Source organism: Mixophyes fleayi, chromosome 1, assembly GCF_038048845.1.
Source record: "Mixophyes fleayi isolate aMixFle1 chromosome 1, aMixFle1.hap1, whole genome shotgun sequence".
Classification (NCBI taxonomy): Eukaryota; Metazoa; Chordata; class Amphibia; order Anura; family Limnodynastidae; genus Mixophyes; species Mixophyes fleayi.
The window spans coordinates 450,131,779-450,149,864 of NC_134402.1; positions in this window are offsets into that span (position 1 = coordinate 450,131,779).

The following is an 18,086-nucleotide window of genomic DNA, read 5'->3' on the forward strand; positions in this document are numbered from 1 at the left end:
ATGGTGGCGGGGTCATTACAGTTGTCAATAGGGATATTAAAGTCGCCAAGTATGATGGAGGGAAGGTCAGAGGAAAGGTAGTGGGGGAGCCAAGTTGTCAAGGAAAAGGGAGGAGTGGCCTGGAGGACGATAGATGACGGAGACACGCAGGTGGATGGGGGAGAAGAGACGGATGGAGTGTACTTCAAAGGAGGAGAAGGAGAGGGAAGGTAAAGTGGGAATGACACAAAAAGTGCAGTTAGGGGATAGGAGGAGGCCCACTCCGCCTCCTAGACGCTCGTCTGGTCTGGTGGAGTGGGTGAAGGAGAGGCCCCCGTAGGAGATATATGTATGAAATATAATATTTCTTTATACAACAATGTTACAATATATATTCAATAACACAAACATGTAGATGACTCAACATCTGTGTCTAGGTACCTTAATCTTTATTACGGATCTCTCTCTCTCTCACTCTCTCGCTCTCTCTCGCTCTCTCTTACTCTCTCTCTCTGTCTCTCTCTTTCTCTCTCTCTCACTCTCTCTCTCTCTCATCATTGTTCCCATACATATACTCCACTACTCACAGTACAACTTCACACTACCTATTATACAACTATTAACTCAATTTCAACGCTCATCAGTGCAGAAGAATCTTCCCAGTAAAACATCACTGCTTAGTAAAGCTTATCTTCCAAATCGAAACTTCACAGTGCAATGTCATGGCTTACTACGCCTTCTCAGATACAAACTTTCCAGTGCAAAGTAATTACTTAATGTAACTTCTTATAAATGCTAATTTGCCAGTGCAAAGTTTCTACTTAGTATAACGTCACGTACATCACAGTCTGGCCCATTCATCCTCACTATTTACAATCTATATTCCCATATCTTATATGCACAATCCCAAGATTATAAAGCATTGCAGGGGTTAATAAAGCATGGCACAATCTCGGCCATCTGTGTGGGCGTGTCTATGTGAACAGGTTGTAAAGCATTCAGTTTGGAATTATTATGTTGATGCCTTTTTAAGCACGTTAATAAGAGTACTAAAACAAAAGAGAGACATCTGCTAAAAGGGTCCTCCTGCCTTACCATGGGGAGATAAAGAAAACCTTTAGCCATTTTGCTTGACTGAAGAAAAAAAAATCTCCAACACAATGAGGCAAGCTCCTTCCTTGCATACTACACTTAAATCTAAGGGCTAGATTTACTAAGCTGCGGGTTTGAAAAAGTGGGGATGTTGCCTATAGCAACCAATCAGATTCTAGCTGTCATTTTGTAGAAGGTACTAAATAAATGACAGCTAGAATGCTATTGGCAACATCTCCACTTTTTCAAACCCGCAGCTTAGTAAATCTAGCCCTAAGGTTCTACAGTTTGGTCAGACTCTATTCAGTTTCCTCTGGGTGTGGCTTCACTGTGATGTCATCCTCTTCAAAAACTATGTTGGGGTCACTGTTTCACTGTTTCAATGCTTATGCTCCACTACTTATGGTACAACTTCACTACCTAATACGACTCTAAACTTGCAAATTACAAATCATTAAGCACAGTAAAAATTTCCCAGTTAAACATCACTTTATTAATCCCTGCAAAATACGGCATGTATCAGTATTTACATTCTCTAATGAATAAAGCCCTTAGTGTGATCGAAAGATTGTCATACAATTCACCAATCTCATCCTCCTTGGTTCAGGGATCACCAGATTGCATAGAATAGCTCAAAATAAAGGTGCTCTATCCGTATATATGCACAGAGTGCTAAAATAGGTGAAATTATGTAAAAAGAAGTCTGTGTTTTTGTTTACATTGTTCCCGTAGACTCCAAAGCAACAGTACTCATAGGGGCCAAATTCGATATCATTTACTTATTTTCCTGTTATCAGATCACCCTTGTTTGACATAAGAAACTATTTTGTACAAAATATTAGTTAAAACGTAAACTTTAAACTCAGTATTGTTGCAGTATAACATTAATAATAAAACAGTTAACACATCTAAGCCGTGGATGTGTTTAAATGCCCATGGGATACCTATGTCAGGTGGTGTAGATCTAATCTACCCGCACAAAGCTGATGATTTGATTTAGGACAGCAGTTGTTTGTGGCAGAAGGAGCTGCTGGCACAAATGGCTGTCTCCTCATCCAGCCTCGCTCCCCAACTGTCCTGCAAAAGAAGGCTAAGCCATGAGCCCATTGAAAGGCAGAGACAGTAGCTCACTCAGAGGAATTCTATTAAATGAACTCATCCGTCATCTTGCCTTTTATTGATGAGTGGCGCTGCTTGGCGGCAAGTGACATGGCAGAACAGATAGCACCGGGAAACTGCTTCCTCTTCTATTGCACACTGAGATGCCTGCCCCAAAACAATGAGTCATTACTTATTACACCCATTATTAACTCAGCTCAGCCTCATTAAGCATAAGAATTGAAGAGAGAGACACTTAAGACCAGCAGCATCATGAATATCTGCATTTAAAGAAGAGGCGGGCTGGGCAGGAGTGCAAGAGAAACCTGGGGAGAAGCCGTCACTTACAGCTTGTATTTTAGTTCTTTTGACACTTCCAAATCCTAGGAGCAAGGAGAAGTTGATTGTCTGTTTTCACTTTTGTGACATGATTGTATTGAGAGCTGGATTGTAGAGTAATGGGACACAGAAAAGGAAATACTGTACCTGAAGTGTATTATTAACTGGGACTTTGAAACAAGGTTCCTGGCAATGTGACTTTTTTATTAAGGGAATTGGGAAAGTAAACTGGGAACCCTGTTAGCTGTAAATAAACTTTTTAGGCAATGTTTTAATAATGCCAGGACGGATGTCATTGCACTAATTATGTAAAGAGTCTGCATTGGGTTTTTCTAAGTTGCAGTGGCTATAAGGAACATTTTCAAAACTATTCTGTTTAATGTTCGCCTTGCTTCAAATTTGGCAATGAAATTTTACACATTTCACCAGCAAATTTTGCATTTAGCGCTCCCAATCCTACTCATACAACATCACACTGCAGATTGAATTGTTGTGCAATCTCAATTCATTTTGCCAAATGCAAATATAAAATATGGAGAGAAAAAAGTCTTTCTGCTGATGAAAAGTGGAATTTGTAGACTGTATGAGCGGATATTCACGTGCCTTTTTATATGGCCTTATATGCAAAACTCAGTTTACTCAAAATTGTGCAGTGATTTCGCTAATCTCTACATAGCTGTTTTGTAGTTTGAATTTTAGAGATCTTGCATTCTGATTGATTTAGTATTTAGTTGTTTGTTTTTGTTAACCAGATGGGTGCACTAGGCAAAGCAAAGGCATATAAACACATAAAAAGGCATAAAAACTAAGGATGAGTGGTTTGGATTCTGAGAAATCCGACAGATCCAAATTTTTGGGTACCGAATGGAATCAAGTCGTGACTCGGTTTCTTGCGCCAAATTCGGATCTGAAAATGTAATTTCCGATAAAATTTCAGATCTCGCAAGTTTGGGATCGAAATTGATTGTACATAGCCGTCTCCCCTGTTTTCAGCTGCCATTTTAGAAGGCATAGCATGTGGGTGGGACGTTTGCTGCAATTCTGTGCTTTTAGATGGTTGGAGAGGGTGAAAGAGACAATTTTTATTGAAATAGCTGTGATTTTACTTTATCTTAACAGTTTATTTACAGATCACTCTGCTGGAACTGTTTACTGATAAATTGGATTTGAGAGAGTGAAGACCAGGCAAACAATGGCTACTGGTTATAAAAGTATATTAGTAAAGTAATCAGGAGTGGACAAAAAAATATTCTTTCTTGCTTTTATAATCAAAGTGTTTCAATCTGAAGGCAGTTGTGCAAGGGTCAGTATCAGTGACATCTGAACTATTTAGTGGAGAAAAAGCAAGGTGCTATATTACTGTGAGCAGAACCCCCCCAACAAAAAAAATTATATTTCTTGCTTTTAAAATCCCAAGTGTTTCAATCTGAAAGCAATTGCATACCTGCCAATATGTCTGTCCCCGGTAGGGGGACAGTGGGCGAGCCACGTCACAATTGGGAGAGGCCGTAGCTTGACTGGGGAGTAGCCACAACCCCAGAGGACTACCTAGTGCTGTACCATTACATACCACCCCTACCCCAAAAGCCCCTCTTGCGGAACAAACATGTCCCTGGGCAGGAATGCAGGACAGAGCCCTAAAATTGTGACTATCCCACTGAAATCGGAACAGTTGGGAGGGATGGCAATTGTGTGAGGGGCATTATCAGTGACATCTGAAGTATTTAGTGGACAAAACACAGGGTGCAGTTTGACTGAGCAGCGCACCACAAAACAAATATATTACTTGCTTTTAAAATTGCAAGTGTATCAATCTGAATGCATTTGTGAGAGGGGCAGTATAAATGACACCTTTATTAGTAAGCAGACAAAAAGCAGGGTGCTCTTTGACTGTGAGCAGCACATTTCCCCCAAAATTAGATTTCTTACTTTTAAAATCAATACAGAAGTGGAAGTTGCTCAACCAATTTATAGGATCACAGCAGGTCCTTTCTAGAAAGGAAAAAATTACCAACAACACTGCTGTGAGCCAATAACAGAGCTGTCAGTTAAAGAGCTGCCTTTCTACTTACATAAAAATGCAGAATTCTCAAATACACACATTTTGCAAATGCATGATAAGCTTCTCACCACTTCACAGAGCTTTTGCTAACTCTAAACACTGAGAGTCTCTATATACTGGGTCACACATTCATGTGTTTTTAAATTGAGAGTTAACTTACCATGAGGTATCCCAAAAGTCTCCAAATGGCAATAGAACATCAGCTACTGCTACCAGAAAAGCAACAATACACAGCAGGTGATTGCAAGGTTGGAATAGGGATGCGGACAGGGGCAGAGATAAGCATACGGTTAGAGATGTTATTGTCAACCTAAATATACTGCCTACATTTGAATTATCGACTAAATAATACTGTTACAGCCCAATATTATGGTGTTGACCATATAAATGTCCAGCATGTAACTGTCGAACATATTTTCCACTCCTGGTTGGGAGGGTCCAAGGACAATTCCATCTCGCACTATTTAAATTATAACCTTGGTCTATCACCTTGTGCAAAATGACTATTGATGCCACTGCTGTCCATCTAATGGGTCCTGATAACTGCTTCTGCTGTCCCTCTCAAATGTGTCACATATGATGCTTAATGGTTACCTACTTGGGGAATGTTCTTGTCTAAAATGACATTTTAATTGATCTAGACACCAGTGATGAGGATGTTTAATACATGGATCTTGATATCTGTGATAATGATGATGATGAGGGGAATGACATTGTTACCATTGAGGAAGATGACCACTGTTAAAATCCCTATCAATTCTCCAGTTCAACAACCAGCATACAAAATGTTCTTATTTGTTTGGGGCCCAAACAAATCAAGCACTTCAGCCACCCAAGCGGCATTCCCTGTCACTGAAGTGCTTAGTTTGATAAACTATGCATGTAATTTTTAACATATGAGTGGGTGGGAGGGCTCAAGGACATTTCCATCTTGCACTATTTTACATTATGGCCTTTGCCTATCATCTTGTGTAAGATGTCTATTAATGTCACTGCTGTCTATCCAATGAGCTCTGATTACTGCCTCTTTGCTTCCCATTATGAAATCTATTTATTGTTACAAATATTGTGCTCTTGTTCTTTCTCCCACCATATTTGTTCTGGGTGTATCCAATCTTTTTTTATCTACTTGTCTAAGTGCCTATTGATGCTCTGTCCATCTATTTGCTATATCTTTACTTTCCATAATGCATAACATTAAAAATATTGGGCCTGAGTCATTAAGGAATGTTTCTATGTTTTTTGTGCGCATTGTACACAATTCCCTTCTGGGCATACCCAGAACGAGGACACTTGGCCCTCAACAAAAGCAAGTCAGCTGTGTATGCCAATGCAAATGAAAGATACAACGGTCTACGATTTTGGGAGTGAATGGGGAGCGGAAGGGGCGCGATGCACAATGTGGACGTGCCAAACTCAAGCGAATGCAGCCACGTCAGAAAGAAGCTCTGCGTCTGTGAAAGTTTCTTGTTTTTCTGGCGCATCTCTTGCACTAGCTAAGGCGCTAGTCTAAGTGCTGAGCCAGTAGAGTATGCAGCTATAACATGTGTCTGCAATCAGGAGCAACTGTAAAAATGTATTTTATGTACAGTAGACATTAAGGACAGTCTAACCTTTTTTTTTTTTTTATTACAATTTCCATTTCTAATCATATATAACTATATTATTGACCGGTAACATTAATTGATTAATATTTTTTTCTTCTGTGCGTTCTTTTGAGATTTCATATTCCACATACGTATTGTACGTATCCTGCAGTGTCTGGTCTAGAACAACAGAGTGAACCTACTCCCATAGTCAACACCACACGTATCTTGAGATCCGTTCCTTTCTGACTCCGGGAGCATGCAGAGCCGATTTGGTGCCATTGAAAACAACTATACGATGAGCTCAGTATACGTGCCTTAATGACTCTGACGCACACTTCTTTTTCTAAAATGACCATCCTATCAGCCAGTGCTCTGACACTATGGGCTAGATTTACTATCAGGCGTGATGCATGGCGGCTTCAAACCGCCATGCATCGCGGCGGTTTTCCGGCGTGTTTGCATTGCAAACAGCCGGATTTACTAATGGGCGCATTTCAGCTTCAATTTGAAGCCGCCGGCGATGTAACGGCGGGATGTAATGCTCAAAGCCGCCGGCGGCTTTGAATAGAACATGGCGCTTTTGCTTTAAATGACGGCGCTTTTGTGTAAAGGCGGTTTTTTTGAAAATTACACCTGTCTCCTGGCCTGTTACTATTGGCTATTTTCAAACTCAGGAGATTTGACATCACAAGCCCTATATAAACCACTGGCCTGACACTTTTTTCTCTGATAGGGTTTAGAGGAGTTTTGTGAGAGGAGTTTGGAGGATAGTGGTTTGCTGAGAGTTGGTGTTTGGTGGATTGGTGGAGCGATATCTGATTGAAGTGTGAGTAGTCCTGTGGTTTTTTCCTGTTTTGTACATTTATTTTCTCATTTATTTTCTGTCTTGTATTTTTTGTATTTGACTTGTCCTCTGTCTGTGTTACTTGTGTGTGACTGTGTGGAGAGTGTGTCTGTAGGTAGTGTAGTTTGTTCTTTGTGTTTGTAAGTCCTTCAGTGTTTTGTGTTTTTCTGTCTTCTGGGTAAAAATGTCCAGAGATAGGAGGGGAGCAGAGGCTGAGGAGAGGGAGATGGAGGTTGAGGGGTCAGAGGAGGGAGAGGGAGAGGTTGAGGAGACAGGACAGAGCAGGAAGACCAAGACAGGGAGGAATGTGCGCTTCTCACATGATGAGAATTGTGTGTTGGTGCACAATATCATTCCCTGCTACGAGGTGATCTTGGGGAACCTGGCAGCCCGGACTCCGCTAAGGCGGCGCCACCAATTGTGGGGGAGAGTGTGTGACGCTGTTAACGCGGTGGGCCCACTAAAGAGGACAGTGGCGCACTGCCGCAAGAGATTTTCGGACATTAAGAGGAGGTTGAAGGAAAAAATGGCCCAGGAAAGGAGGTCCACAAGACGCACGGGTGGTGGCCCCCCTCTTCGCGTTGAATATACCAGCTATGAGGAGGAGCTGCGGCAGATAATGCCCCGTGAAATAGTGGAGGGAATTAATGTGCAAGACACAGATTCGCCCTCGTTTGCCCAAGGAGTTGGTGAGTGATTTGTCCTTTTTAAGCTAACAATATTGAAAATGTTTTTTTATTGTAAAAGTGTCTTTTTTACTCAATCAGTATGTAAAGGGCAATAATTTTGTTTATAACTGTTTTTTAATGTGCAAACACATGTCTTCCAAAGATTTATTATTTGTAAAAGGCTTTTTGCTGCAAATACATTGTATGCTTTTTCTAATACATCCAGATTCACCTGGACCACAGTTGAGTCCCATTCCTACAGCTACACCTCCACCTTCAGTCAGAGATTCGCCCACAGAAGAGCAAGCAGGTGTGTGATTTATGTTTTTGTGCTAAATAATGGAGTTAATTGTTTTTCTGTGGAAATGTTGCTGGCAAAAATTTTTTTATTAAAATATGGTGTGCTATGCGACCTTAGGGCTACATTTACTAAACTGAGATGTTGGCTAGAGCAACCAATCTGAATATACCTTTACTTTATTTATTGCATTCTACAAAAAGAGAGCTCAAATCTGATTGGTTGCTATAGGCAACGTCTTCACTTTTTTACACACGCAGTTAAGTCAAAATACCCAGCATGTACTACACAGAGGGAGGACTGAAATAGGATTTGTGTACCCCAAGGCACGGTCTAGCCAGATATTGCGTAATAAATCACAATATTTGTAGGTTACAAATACTATGCTTTTTTAGCCCCCTCAACCATACATAGTTCATATGATACTGGGTATTAAAAGGATAATATGTGCATCCTTAAGCAGGTAGCATAGGACAATAAATCATTAATGCAAAAATTGTGAAACAATCTGTAGTTTGTAAAGATGATTCTTTCCTATCAAGTGTTCAGAATGCAATATACAAACATATTATATCCTATATACTTACCGTCATTTTCATACACAGGGCCCTCTTCATACCAGGCACCTCAGGTGGAGTCCCTCCAAATGTCCCCTGAGCCAGATGAGCAAACCATAATCACCCTGGAAACAGTGGATGCCCCTGTGTCTGGTTTCCAGGATGTTGCACCTGGCCCTGCTGAAGCCCCAGCACACCAGCAGCCGGCACCTCAGAGTATGGACCCAGCCCGTGAAATGGCGCAGTCTATTGGTGCTTTCCAGCAGCAGCAATCAGTCTTCATGGAGAGCCAAACTCACAACATTTCCCAAATTGCGGCCCAGTTGAGGCGGATACACCGCACAAATAGCCAAATTCCTGCTGCAATCAATCGTCTGGCTAATGCCTGGGAGCAATCTGCAGATGGCCCAAATGACTGGGGCTGTGGAGGCATTAAATTCCTCCGTTCGCGAGGGGAATGCGAACCTGACCCGGCTGGCAGGCCAACTGCAGCAAGAACTCATTGCCCGCTTGCCTTCACCCTTTTCCTCGGCCACCACAAGTACCGCTAGTACGCCAAGCAGATCGGCACAGAGTACTCCTCCAAGGAGAGGTGCTCGCACCAGGGGTGGGCCAGGGAGAGGACAGAGTGGGGCAAAACATAGCGATATGCAAGCAAAAAGGCGTCGCTAGCGCTAACACATGACTATTGCCTCATGCTTTTTTTACTTTGTATAAGCATTATCCTTTATTATTTATTGTGTTGTACTGCAATAAATGCAGTTAAATTTCTATGGTGTCAGTGTTTATTTTCTGCTAATTAAACAAGAGTATAGTGATGTTTTAAAAAACTAGGCACTCAAATCATTTACACATTGCCCTCTGACTGTCACAAACATTGCACTCACATCAAACACATTTTAGAGAAATAAATGTTTTTCCTATTGTGTAGTAGTTTGTAATGAGACGGACTCTAATCTGCCTTCCGCCCTCTGTGCTCTGCACATCACCAGATGTGACACAGACCCCTTCTGCTTCAGTGTGTACTGCACTAATCGGTGGGGTAAATTGATGTAATGCTAGATTATGTATAAAACAGCCAGCCAGGATAATATCAGACCCCTTTTCAGGTGCATACATAACCACCCCACCAGATTATTCTAGTAAGCTGAACCTGGTTTACCAAAGTACAAATGTACGCTATAACACACCTCTACTAGTGGGTTTGTGCCTGAATTTGTGCTGTGCAGATGTGTGAGGATGCAGCAGAGGAGTCATCAGCCAGAAACCCATTCTTTATTGAGTACAGTTAAAATTGCTTTTACACTCTGTTAAGGGATTTGTTGCAATATTAAACAAATGTTGAACTTAGTAAAAAAATTGCATCGTGGGAAAACAGAAGAGAAAAAGAAACCCAAATTACACTGCCATTACAAGACACTGGCCTTTTAACATATACAATCCCAAAGGGACAAACTTTGCACATGAAATGGCCCTTTCCCTTCTGTTCAGATTGACCAAATACCTCAAACATCACACTGTTTGAACAATCTCGCCGCTCACAAGCAGCGCTTTCATTTTGGTCTTTTGAATGGCGGTTTTCCGGCGCCTTTATAAACCCCCTAATAGTAAATCCGGCTGTTTGTATGTGGAGCATTGTTGAAACCGTCACGGCGCTTTATACAGAGGCGGGTTTGAAAACATCATTTCTGGCCGTTTGGATGGCGGGTTTAGCGTTAGTAAATCCGGCGATGGCTAAACCGCCGGCAAACCCGCCGAAAGTCGGCGGCTTTACAAACACGCCTGATAGTAAATCTAGCCCTATGTTTCATAAAGATTGTAGCATGCTTTGCCCACAAAACCTGGTTGTTCAGAATTTCTTAAAAACATGAGAGGTCAGTGCAGGAGATCCTGTCTGTGGCCCATAATATTTCTGGCCATTTTTTGGCATTCGGCGACTGTATATAGATCATTGCAGCAGGTTAAAAACAATGATCTGCCATGTCACCATCTTAAGTAAGAGTTAGTAACCAGGTTGAAATCCACACTTTATACGGTTTATTAATTCTCTCAAAATATTTCAGTTGTGGGAAGGGCCTACCCTGGGATATTTTGTTTTATTATTATTATTATTATTAATTTTTATTTATAGGGCACCACTAGGTGTCTGTGGCGCTGTACAGGGACAGACGAGATTACAATATGAGGAGAGACAGCACAGAACAGTAAACAATAATCACAGTAACTCAGTAAGCTCAAGGCATAGCTAGAGGGGCGGGGGAGGGGAGAGGGGAAGGTCAGCCAACAACGGCACCTAGGAGGGAGGGCACGGATGAGAGGGAGACCCCCAGGAGGAAGAGGAGGGAGCGAGAGGGGCCGGGGAAGAGGGTCCTCGAGGAGGAAGGCTGGGTAGCTGGCGAGCAGAGTTAAAAGTGGTGAAGACAGGAGGAGAGAAAGCCCTGCACAAAGGAGCGTACAATCTAAGGGGTGGGGTAGACTGACAGAGAGACATAGGGGAGAGAGGGAGAGACGGAGGAGCGGAGGATAAGGATAGGGAAAGGGGAGTGAAGGGGAATAGTCCGAAGTAAAGGTAGGAAGTTAAGTGGGAGACTGGAAAGCTTTAAGAAAAAGGTGGGTTTTTAAACACCGTTTGAAATGTCTTTTTCTAAAATGACCGTCAGCCAGTGTTCTACCTTTACATTTTATTGGTGTCCTATTGCTGAGCCACAATATTTCATAGGTATTGTAACTTTTATTAAACTGCCATGTATTTGTGCCGCTGCTCGGTCACTAATTTTATCCAGTCAGCTCGCTGCAGCCTTAGGCTAAAATTGGTGAACATTTTGACAGTTGTAAAGAGATCAGTAGAAAATAGAATGTAAATGATTGTATATGAATGCTAATGCTATAAATAATAACGTAGGGACAAAAACATCTCAAAATGACATGATTGTATCTGTTTTTCACCATGTTTAATGAATTTCAGATCAAAAACAAAAACAGTAAGAATTTTTGGCCAAAACCAAAACACGAAGATGGTTTTAGAACCAAGGCCCTGGGGTCTGCTCACATCTCTAATTGAAACACATTGAGAAACATGCATACATGTGATACAGCACGTGAGTATATAAAGCACAACATAGTGAACAATTCTAAAAGTGATGCGGGTAAAATGAAAAAACACAAAACATATTAAGTGTAAGGTTATGGTTGATGAAAAAAAACTAGTAGAGGAAAGAAGTGTGGTAAAAAAGCATAACTTAAGCGGATTAAATAAAAAGAGGGTTGGATTGTAAGTATGTGAACAGCAAATGGAGTTTAAAAGAGTTGGGAAAGAGCTGTTAGACATGGGGATTACCTAAGAAGGAGGCAGAGACTGAATGGTTTAAGGTGGATTAATGCAGGTGCAAGGGCTGGTAGCAGACAGATACTAAAGGTGAGGTTTCTTAAAATTGGTTTGGGTGATTGCTTGGAACTTTGTAAGGAAATGAGTTCTGATATATTGGATCTGTGTATGGGAGCACGTGCACTCAGAGATTGTAACCCATTGGAGAAGGTTGTGAGTGCAGTAGGAAAGCCAGTAATACGGGAGGGCTGATACGGTGGTACAGACAATTAGCAAGCAAAAAGGCTGAAATTGATGGGTGGAGGGATAAGGTAATTTTAAGCCAACATAAAGCTGGGAATGCTGTTCTTATTATTGGAAGCAGAGGCTATTATAGGTGGTGTCCCAATTATCAAGTGAGGATTTGGAGTCCGATTGGCAAATGACTACAGAGCTTGACATTTGCAGTGTTATAGATAGTAGTTGTCCAGAGAAAAGCTGTCCGCACACAAAAATATTAGGACATTATCATTCATCTTAATTCAGGATGGCTAGTTAAAGAGCATGGAGTAAGTCTTGCCGGTGTTGAACAATTTGTTTTCTCACTTAGCCAAGATCGAATATTAGTGCAAATAAAAGGGTGATTCATGTCACACACTGGCATAAATACCTCGATTATGAGCATAGAGCATAGGTGAGAAGTTGGGAGCAAGGAAAGCTAAGTTATTAATGAAAATTGAGAAAATAAAGAAACAGACATTGAGCCCTTGGGCACTTCGACATATATAGCGGAGATATCAGCTGTACATAGCGGAGTTGAAAACTAGAGGCTGTTTCTTGTCTGATGGATAGCTTTTGAAGCAGACTACTTCATCAGATGAGAAGTTTAGGGAGAATAATTTATTAAGAAGTAGAATGTGGCTCACCAGGTCAAAAGCCTTGTGTAGATGAATGGAAGCTGCATCAGTCAGGAGTCCTGAATACATTATTATATAAGACATACTGCAATTTAAGAGTTTTAGGAAGGTGGTGGAGATGCTGCGGCCTTTGAGGAACCAATGCTCTGAGCATGATAGAAGGTTGTATATCTGAAGATTTTCTATAGATTTGATACCCACGTATACCTCTTTGGGAATTGCCATTTTCCACATTTTAGGAACTGAGCCATAACATAGAGAAAGGTTGAACATTTTGGGTAGGAGGCAATGAAAGGAGCAGAAGGTTCAGGAGTCTAGGTTCCAGATCATCAGACCCAAACTAGTACTGCCAGGAGTAGAGAGTAGAAGTTTTAACATTTCTAATTTTGTGATATTCCAGAATCTAAAGTGATGGTGCATTTATAGTGGTTCAATAGGGGGTAAGGCCAGGTGAATAAGTGGAAAAGAGGTCATGTAACTGATCATATCAATGAACTGGTGATTGAAAGAGTTTGCTCCGGTGATGGTATTATTGCAGTGTACGCTATTTAACAAAATATGTCTTATAAGGATCCTTTTATATTTCACCACGCAGGGTCAGATTAACAATAGTGCTTAAGGAGCTACATGTCCAGGTTGTCTCTCACAAAATGGACCATGATCGGTGCACTTCTAAATTTGAGTGAACATTTACATATTTATGATTAATTATCTTAATTTATGCTTATGCCATAATCCTAACAGGAGTGGAAATGGCTCCTATGTACAGCAAGGAATGGCCCTAAATATGTCACCTTTTAGCTCCCAATTCAATAAACTGCAAAACAAACATCATTTTTACACTCCAAAAATATACCAGTAGGTTAATTGACTGCTGTCAAAATGTACCCTATTTTGTCTCTCTCTCTGTCTGTCTGTGTTTGATAGGGAATTTAGACTGTAAGCTCCAATGGGGTAGCGACTAATGTGAGTGAGTCCTCTGTACAGCGCTGCAGAATTAGTGGCGCTATATACATAGATGATGATGATGAGGATGATGATAATGAGGATGATGATGAGGATGATGACACTGCACCTCAAAACTAGATATAAAAGGATTTTCTGCTGTGTCCTGGTTGTTTTGTGCTTCCTAAATGTGACTCGTAGTGTTGGCTATAAAACCAAATTTTACTTGCAACTTAAAACTCAGAGGAAGAGAAGAGAAAGTTCTAGTTACATGTTTAACAGTTGACATGTTTATCTTTCAGTGTGATTTATGTAATCTGTTCCGTAACACTATATTAGCAATATCACAAACTGTTAAATAGAGATAAGTCCTGGAATTATAGCTGACTGAAAGCATAAACTCTATCATTTTTTTTATGTACGTACTGTGTGGCTTATCAAAGTATTATGCTACAAAAATAGTTGAATTTGTGTTATCAAGGCCTCGTGTCATGTAGAGAATATGTATCACTATCTCATTCCCTTGTGCTTTGTGTCAAGAATTCTATCATTTAGGTTCTATCTTCCCCTATCTCTCTGAAATATTCTCCTAAATAGGAGAAATGATTGCCAAGCTGAACATTTATTATCCAACAAAATGCAACATATATATATATATATATATATATATATATATATATATATATATATATATATATATTATACTTTAGTAAAAGTGTGAATAGAATTTCAGTAACGGGCTACATATAATTATATTAGTATACTTTAGTTAAAGTGTGAATATAATTATAATTTCAATGGTATAATATATATATATATGTATGTATATATATATATAAACAAGGAACAATATATCCTGTGGCATTAAACACAACTTTTGATGCGAAAAAATAGTCCATACAATGTTACACCTTGATACACTCTCTTATGTACAAGTGGCAGCTAGCTTCCAATAGACTGGTATGTTAGTCCGGAAAAATCTAGAAACAAGAGAAAGGAATACAGCGCCCGATAGTGTAGTAGTTAAAAGGTACAATCCGGTGTGGTATGTGATGTTAAATATGCGTACCAGATAAAGAAGTGATTTGAGCGCATCTTAAGTTAAGGTGCCCGGTTCACAGATATGTATCACAGCAGGCTCCAAAACATATAAAGAAAGATATAGGATACCAGAAATAATGTGTTATCCTTTACAACTATATAACACCACTTCCACCAATCGTGTTTATGGGTACCAAAACACAAAGAAAGTAGGCTTATCTTTAATGATCTCTGGCCGTGTATTTCATCTGTATCCCAGATGTAAGCAACCAGTTTCCCTTGGTTCTCACTCCCTACATTCACTTGCTGGTCTGATTCCTTTCTCTTATATATATATATATATATATATATATATATACTTAATTTTTGTTTGGGGAGGAGGTACTTTTCTCCTAGGGTAGAGTAGGTTGAGAATTAACTGAATGTTTGGCTTTCATGTAGGAAAGAAGAGATTCCTCACTTAATTCAATGATTGGCACTGTCTTATCTGGGGTACAGAGTCTAATAGCCCATTGGTCTTCAGCAATGAAGACCAGTGTATTATGGAACTGACTATGGATATGTCAGTAGAACTAGACACTGATGTAGTCGGGGGCAGACCAAAGGTGAGGGTCACATGCTGACAGATGCCAAGTCAGACGATCCAAGGCCAGGATTAAAGACGAATAATGAAAGTTCAGGCACACCAAGGTAAGTTATGGAGGTTCAGACAGGCAAGCAGACAGCAAACACTGAGATAGTAGTAACAAATCTGAAGCAAAGGCAAGACCCAAAACAAGAATGAACCTGTTACACATGCCCCACAGTGTGCTGGCCTTTTAAATGACAGTAGATCTCAATTTTCTTCTTCTCTGCAAGAAAATGAAGTGGCGAATGAGAGTGCAGGTGCATGTCTAGGAAGGATTAAGTTTGGACAGACTCGTAATCACCATCACTGGGAGCAGAATGATAAAATAGTTTTTCTAATATATAATGATCGTGAAGGCAATTATTAAAGGCATGAACCTTGGCAGACTTAGCAGATCAGATTTTTTCTAAATCCTGTCCAAAGAGCTCTTCTTTATTTCCCCTTTTCTATCCTCCTGCTTTGAGTACAGGATGGAAGCAAATTCCCGCCAAGCTGAAGAAAGTAAAAGCCTTTCGGTAATCACCTCTTTAGAAAATAATACTCCCCTCTTTCTTAGTATGTTGCCTTGTACATTTGCAACCTCCTCTGTCTTCATTGAGCAGTCCTTCAGGGGTAACCAGAGAGCTTCCGGCTTCTGTTGGTCAGTTGAACCTGTATTTGCTTGGCTAACCATGCTGGAATAGGGGTGCTGAGATGGAGGACCACCTGATGTATTGTGCTGTTTGTTTTTTGTCTGTCTGTGAAGGAGCTATTGCTCCTAATCATTCCACCCCCCCTTGATGACTCAACACTGCTAGGCACATATGCTCTGCACCTGCACCAATTCGACCCGTGCACAGTGGCAGCATATGAACCAGCTTCTAACTGGTTATACCTAGAGGATGAGCCCTGCCAGGTTTCATGATTCAACATGTAGTTGTGCATCAACATGTGGGTGAAAACTTCACTGCCCACATGTGATCACAGGAAGCAATGGGATAAGAAGCCCAGGTCTATCCTCCACTTGCTCTCTCTCACCACTATATTACAGCAACCCTTACCCACTGCCCTGTGCACTCTACATCATCTTCAGCAGGATTCCAGGAATATCTTCCCTGTGCTAACACTGCAATATTCTGTTCTAACTATTTTACTGCATTATATGTAAAATAATTAACCATATTCTGCAATACATTATATTTCACCCCAGCTGTTAACTGTTAATTGTAAGACTGTTAACCCTGCAAGCTTTATCTGTAATGCAGTGTATTTAAGCTTACCCTAATTTACTGCACAAATCCTACAATATTACTTTTTAACTCTGCAACAATGACTTTGAACTATAACTATATTTACAATAACCCTAACTTGGCATCACGATTTATATTTATTACGCCTATAATAATCCTAACTATTTAAATTCCATTAATACCATTATCATTATCTCTACTCCTCCATGTTTTCTCCATTTTGCTTTATCTCACATGTTCTCATGATCTCATACTCTTTTCCTCACGTGTTTTCATGCTGCCCTTCACATGCTCTTATGCTCTCTCTCAAACTCTCTCATGTTCTCTAACTCTTTCACACAATCTCATGGTTTCTTTGTCACATGCTGCCAATGACTCTCGCTTAACAAACACATGCTCATGCTCTGTTTCTTCACACACACATCCTCACTCACACTCTCACATGTTCCAGGTCTCGCTTGCATCATGTATGTTCTCTTTACACAAACATGCTCATGATCTCTCTCTTCCTCTCACTCACTCTCTAGCTCTTAACACATAGAAACAAGCAGTGGTAATCGAGTGACCGGTGCTGTAAACACCGACACTCTTGAATCCTCCACAATTATTCCTATACTGAACTGAGCGACAAAGAAAAATTAACTACTTACTAGTAAAAAGACAGAGAGTAAATCCAAAGAAAGGGGATCGCGACTGTTGTAAATGATGTCATTTACAGCTTAGACTTGCAAAGTTCCGAATTTAAAGCGGCAACGCATGTAACCAGGTATTAGGTTGACATTACGAGTTAGGGGTAGGGTTAGGGGTAGGGGTTAGGACTTAGGGTTAGCACCAAAAGTGCCCCAGGCAGGGAGGAAACCCCCTCACTGCCTGGGGCACTGTATGTTTGAGGTGGCTGGACCCTTACCCCTGGACCAGCCACTTTGTGTGCAGATCATCTGCACTGTTCACAGTCAACTCTGCCCTGCTGTGTGCCACGCCCCTTTCTCTCCCACTGCCAGCATGTCTCGCGTGTGCAGCACACAAGACACATCACTACATGAAGAGGATAAGTGTGTGAGTGTGTGTATGTGTGTGGGGGGTGCTTTTAATGTAAGAGTGAAGATTTAATGTATAAGTACAATAGTTCCTTTGTAAACATAGGCTTGTAGGGACTTTTAATATAAGTGTGAGGGATGGGGATTTTAATAAAATGTGTAAGTGTAGGGGGTATTTTATGTGATGTGGATGGGGTGTGAAACATTAATTTCACAGTCGGTTGAGAGTGGGAGCTTTTAATTTATTGGTGGGGTGAATGTTGAGGATATTTCATTTAATAGTGGGATTATGGTGGACCTATTTAGAGTGTAATGATGTTACTACTCATTTAATGCTGGGGTGGTTTGGGTGCTATTTATTGAATGTGTGTCTGATTTTGGGGAGTAGGAGAACTATTTCTTAAAAGTAAATGCTAATTATTTAATGTTTGGGACGAAATAGGTTTATTTATTAAATGT